General features: G+C 43.7%; 1 pseudogene; it reads left to right on the top strand.

The window, feature by feature from the left end:
• The first annotated feature begins 9,127 nt into the window (after positions 1–9,127).
• LOC115281344 lies at positions 9,128–9,224 on the top strand (annotated as a pseudogene).
• Positions 9,225–13,605: the final 4,381 nt, after the last annotated feature.

Below are 13,605 nucleotides of genomic sequence, written 5' to 3'. Positions count from 1 at the left end.
AGGAGGCTGCGTGAAGACAGGGAAAGAGAAAATGGGGGTGATGGTGTTGTTGTAGGAGCTCATAGTTTTTGAATTGCTCCCAACACAGAAAAGAGAAGGAGGTTGGGCCTTTTTAGTATTTCAATGTCCTTCCTGTAGATGAGTAGTTAACAGATCAAGAGGCTGTGCTTGAAAGGCAAATGCTTATGATGTGATTGTGACTTCACCAGTATCTCCTGAGAAAGGAAACTAGCACACAAGGAATAAGAATAAAAAGTCTGGTTCTAATGTAAGCCTTGCCTCCCTGGTTAAAAGCTGTCATTTTTCCCTCCTGAAATCCCATGGATTTAAAAACTGCAAAGGTGTCTTTGTCTACTACTGATATTGCTGGCTTATGAATGTTTTCACCCTCTTGAAAATCATCCTTTTAAAAAAGTGATACTTAAATTTAGCACGTTAGAATACCTCTTTGCTATAATTTAGAGCTTCATGATTGGCTGTTTTCAAACTGGCGCGGGTCATTCCAGGTCTGCAGGTGAGGGGTGGGGGGTCGTCGGTGCAGGATGTTTTTCTCCAACCCACAACAAAATGGCCGCTTGGTCACCATCTTAAGGTAACTCTTACATTCTGACCTTTTTGGTGTTATGGGGTGGTGTCAGGTCTCTGGCTACTTCCTGATGAGATGGGGGCAGCGTGATGATCTGGGTTTGTGGTCAGAATGAGAGAGTACTGGTGATCCAGCAGCAGGTGGGTAGCGGCCCAGTTAGTGAATCTGGATACCAGTACTTGTAAAAAGTTGGAAAAACAGCGGAGCAGACACGGCCCCAGTAGGGCTATGAGGAGGAATGAGATTATGAATTGGGCCGGGGTGGACAAGAGGATAATTAATCATGGAGACCAGTTGAAGAGGCTTTCATACCAATTTTGGTTTTTGGCTCCTTACTTTTGCCCTTTCTTGTAGATGGCTGCGAACCACGGCTAAGATGTCTTGTACAATTCATGAGCTATTGGCATAGAAGCAACATTGTTCCCCTAAACCTGGCATAGCCCTCTTTGGTGTAATGGTAATAAGTCTGTTAATAAGGTCCCTTGCCTGTTTAGTAACACCATTTCAGCTAAGGAATCCAAGGAGTGTTGTAAAAGACTAATAGAGCTTTCTAGCTCGGCTAGATCAGTGTCCATGGCCTTAGTTAATGCATCCTTTAGATGGCGCCTGATCGTGTTGAAGCATTTTAAGGAATGAATCAAATTATAACTCTGATGTAAGGTTAGGAATAATGGGAGGGGGTCTCCCAAACAATTTTATAAGGAGTAAGGCCTAGGGTTTAAGGGGAATTTTACCCTATAAAGGACCTAGGGAAGGAGAGTTTACCCAATCTCCGCCCGTCTCCATGGTTAATTTGGTGAGGGTCTCTTTTTAGGGTTTCTAATATCTGGCGCTGCCTGGTTTACAAAAGCAAGAATGACAGCAGATTTGTTTCCTGGTTTTTCAGGATCCTTGGGCATATAAGTGTGATATGCCTGTATGATTCTTTCTAAAAAGGCAGCCGGAGACTCATCTTTTCCTGTTGTACCTGATTAACCTTAGCCAACTTGGTGGGCCATCTGGCAGCCACTTGAAGACGCCCCCATTAGAGTCTGGTGGTAGAGGGGTAGGCTCCCCTTACCTTCTGCCATGTTGAAATCCCATGCCCAGATTAGAGGCAATTAATATCAACAGAACATCCTATCCATTAAGAGGCAGGTAAGCATAATCAGGAACTTTTGCTGTTTCCCAGCTTCCTGGGGCAACACTTGCCAGTCTGATGGCAAAGGGACAGGACAGTTTAACTCACCGGACTGGTGATGCATTGTTGAAACATAGTTTTTCTCTCTAAAAAACCTCATTTTTAGATAGCCAGATTGAGACCAATGCCTTTGTGGAACGAGTTCAGTCTTAACAACCTTGGGCTGTTTATTTACATAAGCTCAGCAAGAATAAGGATTGTTTATGAGGATTTTATAAGGCTTACTTTGCTGGGTCCTTTTATAAGGAATCTCCAGGTTGAACTTTCAGTAGCCACTCTGGGCCAGAAACCAAGCCAAGCACTTTCCATCAGACAGGCCTGCAATACCTGTTGGGTTGGGCCAATTCATCTTCCCCAGGTTCCCATGATATGCTGAGGTTCCTGCACCTGCCAGGAAGCGACCTTCTTTACCTGGGGAGGCTGCTGGGAACTCTGTAAGCAAGGGATCCAGCCAACATTTCCACGAGGCTTTATGGCTCCATGTTTCATAAAGTCAACCTTAGTTCCTTAAATCTGTCAGGTCATATCTGAGTCTATGTGTGACTCTCAAATAGAACATTCCAGTCAAAGCTTTGGTAAAATAACCAGTATTTCTAATGGTGTCCTGCTATAAAATGAACAGATTCTTATGGAACTTATGCAAACAATTGTAATTGCCATGGAAAGAGAATACTCATTGTGAGCTTTTGAATTTCAGACGGTTTAAGTAGAGAGAAAAGATAAATGCTCTAGATTACAAAAAACATTTCTGAATATCACAGGTTTTTCTAATTCTTGTTCAGGTTCAATGCAGCTTCTAGTTCTGGAGGTTTCTATCCATTATCATTCTGAGCATAGGGAGAGGAATCTGTTGCCTGAGGCTACTTATGCAGATTGGCTTCTCCCCACCCAGTGGATGCGGGCTAAATCTTTAAAGCATTTGGGGTGTTCAGGAAGGAGGGGCTACCCTTATTGGCCCTCTGGTTGCCCCGGGCAATGGGGCTGTCTACTTCTTGATAGCCTGAGTCAGTTATGCAGGCCAGCCCTTCCCCACCCAGGTGGTACAGAAGAAAGAATGGGGGAAGGGAGAGCAAGAGGAGGGGTTCCCCAGGGGCAGAGAAGGAGAATTTCCAGCTTAAAATTTTCTCCAGTTATAGCTGTTAACCTGGGAGATGAATAAGGGAGACGTCCTCATATCTACAAGGCAGAGGAACACAGAGAGATTCAGTGTCCCTTCAGTATGATTTTTATCTCAGCCAGACCACAAAGACAAAGGGGTAGGGGTGCCCCTCTAATGAGGAGACCAGTCAGAAACCCATCTGGCTGTGTCCCAAAGGAACTTAGGTGATGCTTAGCCATAGTGGTCTCAGCATTGTGACTTACAATCGGAAGCTGATCCAGTGCTACCATAGACACTCGGCAGGCTTGTCAGACTGAGTTGCACATTCACATTCACCTACGCATAAGACCAAAAACAATGACAATGACAACTGGACAAAACAGGTACAGAAGTGGCCACAAAACAGGTGTTTACAGGTTTACTAAAGGGCCCGACTGACATCTAGGAGTGGCCCTGGGGTGGGAAGTCGTGTGTCCAGGCTTCCACTTAATACCCCAGACAAAAGCACATGTGCATTCAAAATTTAGATGATAAACTAGTTTACCTCCAGAGGTTTACACAGGTGACTCTTACAGATTACTGACACCATTTCCTTACAATTAGGACCTGAAGTCTCTGGGTGGGGAAAAAACACAATCTGAAACACTGCTGGGAGTGTCTGATCACAGCAAACCCCCCTCAGGTGTGAGGTTCCTCTAAGGAAAGTTACAGACACCACCCAATTCCCCTCAGGTTCCCCTCAGGAATTTGACTAAAGACCTAACTAAAAATTAGTAGTAGACCTTGAAACAGAAGACCCACAAGGAACTGTATGGGCTTGGACCACCCCTCATACAGTGGAAATTGTTGCAGAGTGATTACGAAAACACCACCAATGCTGAATAGAAGCAGGGCATAATTTTATTCACGGCTGCATGCTTTTATCACAGCCGGACCAAACCTGACCTCCCTGGTGTTAAGGTGGGGGGGGTGCTGGGGGCTCAGTAGATTGAGCATCTGGCTCAGGTCATGATCTCATGGTTTGTGGGTTCGAGCCCCAAGTCGGGCTCTGTGCTGACAGCTAGCTCAGAGCCTGGAGCTTGTCTTCGGATTCTGTGTCACCCTCTCTCTCTCTTTTTGCCCCTCCCCTGCTCATGCCGTGTCCTCTCTCTCAGAAATAAATTTAAAAAAAAACTTAAAAAAAAAAGAGTCCAAAAAAAAAAAAAAAAGGAGCAGAAGGGGCAGTGAGATTATATGAAGAGAACACGTCATCATTTAGTTAACCAATTACAATTCACAGTATTCCTTCGTAGCCAATTACATTGTAATACAAAGACGTTAGTTTTGGCGGGAAACTATCATTTTAAGGTTTATTGTCCCTTTAGAATACCACTCATAGTTAGACACCTAAGATACCGCGAGAGGCATTGACAAGGAGAGTTTCACCTATGGACTTTGCTTCAGCCAGCTTTTAGTAGAGGGATGGGGTTACTTAACAGAATCTTGAAAAACAAGTTAAACTTCAGGTTACAATATTCCTTATCGAGTTACATTCTTAGGGTCTTTCCAGATTGCTCAATCTTTAATTATTCACCAGAATGTGAGTTTAAACCGAACTTATGTACCGTAAGCTCTCTATTATTTTATATGCTGACCTAGTACATGTAAGAGTCACCTTGGGAGTCACCTTGGCATGGCGACCGAGCGGCCATTTTGCTGTGGGTTGGAAAAACAGCGTGCACCGACGACCCCGACCCCTCACCTGCAGACCTGGAATGTCCCGTGCCTTTTTGAAAACAGCCAGTCATGGAGCCCCAGCATCCCACCACCCTGATAGAGGAGGCAACCTGTCCCATCCCGCCATGTCCCTAACGTGCCCTTATTTGGTGGTCTGCCATCCCAGGACCAGACTGGAAGTCTTCCAGCCATAAAATACCTCGCCCCTCCTGTACCAGGGGCGACTTCCCTGACTCCCCACTCCCGGAGTCACGGAACCTCGCCCAGGAATCGCAGATCCCAATAAAGGCCTTCTTGGCTCCATAACTTGGTCTCCTTCTTTCCTCTCGTCTCTGCCTCCATCCATTAAATCTTACACTAATCTTTCCCTTTTGGCCTACTGAACCCTATCATTTTCTATCATAATTCTAAGTGAGACCCAGGGTTAGACAGGAAGGCTTCCCATTCATTTCTAACAGTTGAGAGGTGCTGGGGTGGCTCAGTCATTTACCCACCGGATTTGGGCTCAGGTCACTATCCTAGGGTTTGTGGGTTTGAGAGCCCCGTTGGGCTCTATCCTGACAGCTAGGAGCCTGGAGCCACATTTGGACTCTGTGCCTGCCTTGCTGACTGCCCCTCCTCCGCTCAGGCTCTGTCTCTGTCTCTCAAAAAAAGATATAAACATTAAAAATTGTTTTAAAGAATTGAGAGCTGAGTGCAGGCTTTTCCTCAAGAAGAGGTAACAGGTCTCTTGTACTGGAGTTGAGAAGAGTCAGGTATGTGTAGCACACATTTTCTGTGCTCAAGCAGAATTTGTGGGCGTCTGTGGGAAGTGAGGCCCCCTCACAGTTTCTGAATAGTTTCTGACAAAAAGGACTAGGAAGTTGGGCCTTCTCTGCATTTCAAAGTTCTGCCTGCAGGCAATAAGTTTACAGGGGAAGAGGCTGTGTTGCTGGCTTTACAGACGTCTTCTCCTACTTCAGTTGGGATTTCTCCAGAGACCTTCTGAGGAAGAAATCTAGAGGAAGAGGTGAAACAAGAAGTGGCCAGTTCTCAGGTAAGCCTTGTCCCCCTGCCCGGGGGCCCTGTTGTCTTATTCTGGGGAAATTCCATGCATGTAGAAACTGCAGGGCGCCTGGGTGTCTCAGCCAGTTGAGCATCAGACTTTTTTTTATGCTTATTTATTTTTGTGAGACAGAGAGACACTGTAAGAGCAGGGGAAGAGCAGAGAGAGAGGGAGACACAGAATCTGAAGCAGACCCCAAGCTCCAAGCGGTCCAGCACGAATCCTGATGTGGGGCTCCATCTCACAAATGGCAACATCATGACTTGATTTGAAATATGACGCTTAATGGACTGAGAAACTCAGGTACCCCAAGCATCAGACTCTTGATTTGAGTTCAGGCCATGATCCCAGAGACCTGTGAACCAGCCCTGAGTCAGGGTTTTTGCTGGGCTTGGAGCCCAGTTAAGATTCTCACTTCCTCTGTCCATCTCCTCCACTTGCATTCTCTCTTAGTCTGTTTCTGTCTCTGTCTCTCTCTAAAAATGTGGGCGAGTCCCCTCCCTAAGGAAAGAAAAAAATAACTCTCAAGACAACCAGGCTACATGAGTACCTGACAACACCCCTCTTGACCTTGTAATACGAGACCACTTAATCAGACTGCAGATTTCTGTGTTACCATATGTGGGAGACAGAGAAGTAAAAATATATAAAAAAAAGTATGCCATGTGGTGTTCGGGACTCAGTTCTTTCGGAACAAACCCAACAGAGTGGTGCCGGTAGGAATCAAGTTGTTTCTTGGAAAGAAAAGCGTCAGTGTGAGAATCCTGTTGTATAAAAAAAAAAAAAAAAAGGCCAATGATATATATATTTTTTTAGTTCTGATAGTTCTACTTTATGTTTTCACCTAATTTTTTAAAATGTTTACTTTTGAAAATTTTTTTCCTTAATGTTTTATTTATTTTTGATAGAGAAGAGACAGAGCATGAGAGGGAGAGGGGCAGAGAGAGAAGGAGACACAGAACCCGAAGCAGGCTCCAGGCTCTGAGCTAGCTGTCACCACAGAGCCTGATGTGGGGTTCGAACCCATGAATGTGAGATGTGACCTGAGCCGAAGTCAGAGGCTTAACAGGCTGAGCCACCCAGGTGCCCCCAAAATGTTTACTTATTTTTGAGAGAGAGAGAGTGTGTGTGAGTGAGGGAGGGGCAGAGAGAAAGGCAGACAGAGAATCTGAAGCAGGCTCCATGCTCTGAGCTGTCCGCACAGAGTCCAATGTGGGGCTCAAACCCACAGAGTGCGAGATCAGGACCTGAGGTGAAGTCAGGTGCTCAATCGACTGAGCGACTCAGGCGCCCCTGTTTTCACCTAATTTTTAACCTTTTCAGAAATGATACTCAAGATTAGGTCTGTAGGACACTCCACCCCAATAACCCAGAGACCTCTCTCCCTTCTCTCCAACCTGGATTCCAGTAGGGCATCAACAGCTGTCGCTTTGAATTAAAGTCCAGCAAGTATTGAAAATAGTCTCTTTGTGACACATTCAGACGGGAGGATGCTGGGTCCAAGTTGCCTGTTGCTGATGGGGTCTGATCCTGGGATTGCACTCAAGGAAAACCGTTCCCATTGAGGTCTGATCTCAATGATTTCTCTGCTCTGGGTAGAGTAGGATATGAAAATGCACAAATGCATAAGATGGATAGGAGGCACAGAATAACGCAATGCTCCTGCTCCTTAGGATATGAAAAAGATACTTGAAAATACTCTAAATACTACATGATATGGAAACTATATGTGACTGAAGGCTGTATAATTCCACTGTCTCCTCAATGTTGTTTATATTCTGATTTACTGTTTGGGGGTCACAAGAACACACTCATGATCCTGTGGTCTGAGGTGTGCCTTAGGCACTGAGTTCAATTTGTTTCCTTACAGTTGATGTTACTTTCTTTTACTTGGCTTGGTGCTCTCTGCCGGATTTCTCCCCTGTAATGTTCATATTTTCCTTCTTACCAGTTAAACTGATTTTAGACAGATTCCCTGAGCAATTTCCAGACACCATCATATTTAAACTGGAACCTTCTTTCTCCCAGTTTCTCTTTCCCTTTGTTTTTGTTTTTTTCCCCATGCATGCAAAAGCAAAGGGCTTTATTATGGGCTTAGGCTCACTGGGACCTACACTCGGGCTCACAGACTTTACCGGTGCGGTGGATCCATGCTAGCACCTGTTTTGTTTTGTTTTGTTTTGTTTTTTAAGTTTATTTATTTTGGAAGAGATAGAGCAGGAGCAGTGGACTTGCAGAGAGAGAGAGATACAGAGAGAGACAGAGAGAGAGACAGAGAGAGTGAATCCCAGGCAGGCTCCACAGGGTCAGTGTAGAGCCTGATTCAGGGCTCAAACTCACAAAACCATGAATCCTTCACCTGAGCTGAACTCAAGAGTCAGATGCTTAGTTGACTGAGCACCCAGACTCCCCTTCCTTGCTGTTTCTGATGAGAACAAAGGCAAAAGAAATGTAGATAAAATTAAATTTTCTTGCACTTGCAACCCACTGAGAAACACTTGAGACTGACAGAGGAAATGTTCCTCAAGGAATTTACAACTCATTTATGGTTAATGCTTTTCTAGAGCAAAAAGCAAGCTTAGCTTGACAATAGCCAGACTTCCAGAATCCGGTGAGTCTTCTTTTACCTATGCAAATCCCTTCAGAACCTTTTATTTCTACCCCCCAACTTAAAGTATATAATCAAGGGCTCCTCAGAATTACACTGCAGCTCAATCTTTGGATAGATCCTGTCCCTATTCTTTAATAAGATCAGCCTCGTTGACCAAAAAGGCCTCAAGAATACTTTCTTGAGCATTTATTTATTCCTGGCCCACCTCAGGTCAATTTCCATGGGGCAAGGAAGACCCTCACTTTTGGGTAGTGGATGTAATGATCTCTGGGAGTAGAGGTTCTAAATCAGTCAGACCTCGGGCCCATTGGTTTTGATGTCACTGCATAGTCATGACACAGACATGCTGTTCTATTTATTTCTTTGGTTTTTTTTTAGAAAGAGAAGAATCACATAATTAACATGTTTGAGCGTCTTAAAATCCCAAGGTATGACAGAGCACAAATGATGATGGAAAAAAAGCTTTTAATGAGCAGCACCTGGCTGGCTCAGTCAGTTAAGTCTCTACTCTTGATTTCAGTGCAGATCGTGATCTCAACGTTCATGAGACAGAGCCCCAGGTCAGGCGCATGCTGACAGTGGGAGCCCTCTTGGGATTCTCTCTCTCTTTCTCTCTGTCCCTCCCCAGCACCCACTCCTTTTCTTTCAAATATAAATAAACTTTTTTTTTTAAAGGCTTTCAAGGCACCTGGGTGGCTCAGTTAAGTATCTGACTCAACTCAGGTCAGTATCTCAAGGTTCATGAGTTCTAGTTCTACACCTCTCTCTCTCTCTCTCTCTCTCTCTCTCTCTCTCTCTCTCTCTCTCTCTCTCTGTCTCATGCGATTCTATCTTTCCTTCTCTCTCTCCACCCTCCCTCACTTTTGCCCTCTCTCAATAAAAGATTAACTATCGCTTCTCGGCCTTTTGGCTAAGATCAAGTGTAGTATCTGTTCTTATCAGTTTAATAAAAGATTAACTAAATATCTAAAAATATCTAAAAATAATATATCTGAGAAATATTATGTATGGGAACATTAACACTATGTTTGATACTATTCTTGAGATGCTGTGTGGTACAAGACAGGTAATTCATTGAAGGAGCACAGGGGCAGGAAGAACTGTACTTTGGCTGCAGGAAGCTTATATGTTCATGGGGGAAGGTAGGTCCACAGAGTATTCAATCACAAATCTTTCTTGAAATTTCTACTTATAAACTACTTCTACAAGATTTCCCTGGGGCTTATCTTTGAGTTCAATACCAGCAATTGGTGAGATGTACCAGCAGTTAGCAGGCTACCTGGGTGGCTCACACAGCCTGCAGCCTGCTTGGGATGCTTTCTCTCTCCCTCCCCCCCCCCTCTCTCTCTCTCTGCCTCTCCCCATTTTACACCATGCTTCCCCATGCTCTCTCTCACAATATAAACAAACAGTAAAAAAAACCATATAAATAAACACTAAAAAAATGCATGAAGCAGTCTTTATTTGATGCTAACCAAAACATTGCAGGCTCTAGGTCAGTTTTCTGTGGTGAAGGTGTTTGTATCCCTCATCATAGTAAACTCAGAAATAAAAACTGTTACTTCATTCTATGTGTTTGTGTTGATAGTGTGAGTAAAAAACCTAAGCATCATGATCTGCAATCAGATTGAGGAGTTTCATGATATCAAAATGGTTTTTGTTTGGTTGTTTTTTTATTTCTTTTTAGGAGAGACAATGACAGGCAGTGAAAGAGAGGGGGAGAAAGAAACCTAAGCAGGCTCCACACTGTCAGCACAGAGGCTGAGATGGGGCTCGAATTCAGGAACCTTGAGATCATGACCTCAGCTGAAATCAAAAGTTAGGCACTTAACCGACTAAGCCTCCCAGGTACCATTCATTAACACTAGATCTTAGTCACCCTGATAATTTTCCTTTTTTAAAAAAATTTATTTTGGAGAGACAGAGAGACAGTGAGAGCAGGGGAGGGTCAGAGAAAGAGGGAGACACAGAATCTGGAACAGGCTCCAGGCTTTGAGCTAGTGCCAGCAAAGAGCCCGATGTGGGGCCCGAACCCACGAACCGTGAGATCATGACCTGAGCTGAAGCCAGACGCTTAACCGACTGAGCCACGCAGGTGCCCCACACTGATAATTTTCTCCTCTATCACTTGTAATCGTAAATAACTACTTTCAAAATGTATGGATATGTGCATGGCATGTATAAACATGGGTCAATTTTGTGTGCATAACTTCTTTCTTTCATTCTTCTCAGGTTTGACACCTGCTGTGAACATTGACTTAGGGTTTCTTCTGCGTATTGACTTGTGAGTCATTTTAGATCAATGGTAGGTCAGTTAACCTGGGTTAAAACCTGATCATCCCCTGTACCGGATGCTTGAAAATGAATCGCTAAAAATAGAACAGCACTGTGTTTCTTCTCTTACATTATTATTATAGATTTTCCATGAATTTCTGAGAAACTATTAGATGCTGTTTATTAAACAGGAAATGCTTGCAAAGCCCTGGTGCCTTTCTTGCTGTGCTATTAGAACCCATAATTGATATAAAGCCCATTCAGTTCCAAGTCCTCCAAGAGCTCCTGTCTTTGAACTCTTATTTGTCATCAAAATATGTATCCCTTGGCCCATAGACTACAGCCTTGTTAGAAATGCAGACACCTACCTTTCCCGAAACTCCTGACAGAATCTACATTTCAACAAGATCACCAATGCACTGTTGTGAATTCTAATTCATATTAGAATATGCTAGTACATTTGTAATTCACCAAAACTATCCATTAAGAAATAGACACCACATGGCTCAGTTGGTTAAGTGTCCTACTTCATTCAGCACAGGTCATGATCTCACGGATTGTGAGTTCAAGCCCCACATGGGGCTCTGTGCTGACAGCTCAGAGCCAAGATCCCACTTTGGATTCTGTGTCCCTGTCTCTTTCTGCTCCTTCCCTGCTCATGCTCCATCTCTCTCTCCTTCAAAAATAAGCAATCACACACACACACAAAAACTAGACACCCACATGTACTGTATGAGGTAAATACAGGATTCAAAAATCTGTATGCTTGTGTTGATGCCTTCATCTTAAAAATGCTCTTGCATAAACACAATATATCAGTTCATACACCAAAGTTGAAGAATATATGAAAGCATAATACTGTGTCACAAATTGTCTTACCGCAGAATGCAAGAAACTCATCTAAGCCAGAACCAGTTCTCCTAATACACCTGAACCAACAAGAGTTCAGTTCTTGGTGACTCACAAAAAAACTCTACCAGGTGGGGATGTCACACAAAGGAAAACTGATTTACAGGAAGTAAGGAAATCATAGGGTATAACTTCCAAGCAGAGACTTGGAAGGGGAATGATTTCCTTTTTTTATTTTTAAATTTATGTATTTTGAGAGACTGAGAGTATGGAAGAGGGGAAAAGAGAGGGGAAGAGAGAGGATCTCAGGCAGGCTCTGCACTGTCAGCAGAAAGCCCAGTGCAGAGCTGGAACTCACAAACTGTGATATCATGACCTGAGCTGAAGTCAAGAGTCAGACGCTTAACCGACCAAGCCAACCAGAAGCCCCAAAATGGTTTCCTTGTATTTAGGGTTAGGGTAGATATTTAGAAAGGGGGGGGGCTGGGGATACGGTTGCACAATGGACTTAACTAAACAGTTCTGGGGCACCTGGGTGGCTCAGTCGGTTAAGCGTCTGGCTTGATCTCACGATTGTGGGTTTGAGCCCACATTGGGTTCTGTACTGACAGCTAGCTCAGAGCCTAGAGCCTGCTTCGGATTCTGTGTCTCCCTCCCTCTCTGACCCTCCCCTACTCATGCTGTCTCTCTCTGTCTCTCAAAAATAAATAAAAAACATAAAAAATAAAAGCTTTAAAGAATAAAATATAAAAGAAATCTAGTCTTCTCTCCCCTACTCAGTGGACCCCTAAGCTTATCTGCCTACAAAATCTTTACCTAAATCAAACACACAAAAAGTGCCTCATCCAACACAGTTTAGTGGTGAGCATGCTTGAGATGCTTTCTTCTAGCCAATTTCAAGCGTAGAAAACAGTGTGCTTTACAATAGAAATCCCATATTTCTTCATCCTACATACATGACCCTAGTTACTTTTAACCTTAAAAATAAACACTGCAATGTATTTTACCACCAAAAGATGGGTTCATTCTGGAATAACAGAATTTGGAATTAGTGACAAACCGGGTGAGGCAAAACCATAGCTGAGTCCAGGGAATAAAGAGGTCTGCTTTTCTGGAGACAAGGGTAAGTTGACAAGTTGCTTATAAACTACAGTTCTTTAGAGTAAAAGGGTGGCTTGAAGGAATATAGGTTTTCAGTGGTTGAGCTGTTGCCTAGGAATGATATGGAAATGTCTCTTCCTCTGGCTGGAATGGTAGAGTATAGCCTACCTCCACTGTCGAGTTTCTGGAACGTGAAGACTTTCCCTTCCTGTTGGATCTGCCATTGACCATGAGTGACAGGGCTTGAGAGGTCCCCATGCTAAAACCTCAAGATGCCATTACCATCTCAACATTTCCATCACCCTCGGTTGCTGGCAATATTCTAACCCATACTTTGATGGCTGTACTTACGTTTACGTTTTCTCAAAGTTTATTTATTTTGCAAAATAGAGAAGGCGTGAGTGGGAGAGGAGCAGAGTGGACAGAGCAAGAATTGGAAGCAGGCTTCACAACGTGAGCCTGGGAGCCCAATACGGGGCCCGAATTCATGAACCACAAGGTCATGACCTGAACCAAATTTGGCACATAGCCAAATGAGACACCCTGGTGCCCCTAGTTTCACTTGTTTCAGATTCCATGTGATTTCATAGAGGATTTTTTTGTTTTTGTTGCCTATGTGATTCTTATGCAACAAAATCTCTGGTTTGTATGAGCCACACTCGGGCACTTCTCAGATGGACCACTTTGGCTGAAAGATTATTTAGAGTTAATAATAATCAAAATGAAGCAGACTCAGGAAAAATGTTTACTGTTCACCTCCCTCTCTAAACAATAATCTACATAGGAAAGCCACCCCGGGATGAGAGCACTCACCATAAGGGACGACATTATGGTCAAGCTAGGTGTGGTCAACAGGGAGGAATCCAGGAAGGACCATGTGAACAGTTTTCTATGTCCTATTGTTTTAGAGTGGCCCAGAAAATAATTGCTTCTCAAATATTTACTTTTCCTCTTCCTGTGAATTCCATTCTATACCTTGGTGGCCCCAGACTTCGGATTCATTGTTCCCCCTCCTCTTCCTTCCTTCCTTCCTTGCTTCCATTCTTCTCTTCCACTTCCTTCTCCTCCTTCTCTCCTCTTCAAAGACCTATATACCTTACTTTCCCTTTGCAATTTTCCTGTTTGTGGAGTCTCCATCCATATA

Source organism: Suricata suricatta, chromosome 16 (assembly GCF_006229205.1).
Source record: "Suricata suricatta isolate VVHF042 chromosome 16, meerkat_22Aug2017_6uvM2_HiC, whole genome shotgun sequence".
Taxonomy (NCBI): domain Eukaryota; kingdom Metazoa; phylum Chordata; class Mammalia; order Carnivora; family Herpestidae; genus Suricata; species Suricata suricatta.
This window is presented reverse-complemented; position numbering and strand designations above follow the sequence as displayed.